Source organism: Prosopis cineraria, unplaced genomic scaffold (genome assembly GCF_029017545.1).
Source record: "Prosopis cineraria cultivar Desert tree isolate PC_DT_omini unplaced genomic scaffold, ASM2901754v1 PC7, whole genome shotgun sequence".
NCBI lineage: Eukaryota > Viridiplantae > Streptophyta > Magnoliopsida > Fabales > Fabaceae > Prosopis > Prosopis cineraria.
The window spans coordinates 27,143,071-27,143,723 of record NW_026555338.1 but is presented as its reverse complement, the minus strand read 5'-3'; positions in this window follow the sequence as shown (position 1 = coordinate 27,143,723).

The window sequence follows — 653 nt, the reverse complement described above, 5'->3', positions numbered from 1 at the left end:
TAAATTTGGACCATTCAAATTAAGTCTAGATTAGATTAGTGATAAACATATATTTTACTAATTTTTTATATTTAATAAAATTTATTTAACTAAATATAAAATAAATACTTTAAATCTAGATAATCCAAATCTTATTACCTTGAGGAGCACCGTGATGATGAGTTGCTATATATAATACATATATGTACATATATATACACACACACATACGTAGAACTTGACAAAGTATATTTGAAGATTCACAAAAAAGTCGTTTCCTCTTTCCTCAACCATTGCAAAGAAATTTCTGCTTGCGGCTATGGTGATTATGCTCCTCTTCTCATCGGTTTGTCCTAAATACTTTGTTATAGTAATTAACTGCATAATTTTTTAGCGGTAACTAGTTTAAGAGTGGTTTAAGTAATAATAATACATAGTTTCGTCAAGCAAGATCTCGTATTCAAATGTTGTCAACAATTTTAAAAAAAAAAAAAACTGTTGTTATTATATAAGGCAAGGGCTTCAGATTCCTAACTGATTTAATCTGGCTTATATTTCAACTTTTTACCTTCATCAAAACCCAAAGATTGGTTTCCAAAAAAAAAAAACTAAATGATATTAGGGTTAGAGCGGGTTAATCTCACGGTTGATAGTTGTGGGAATATCTTGGGCAA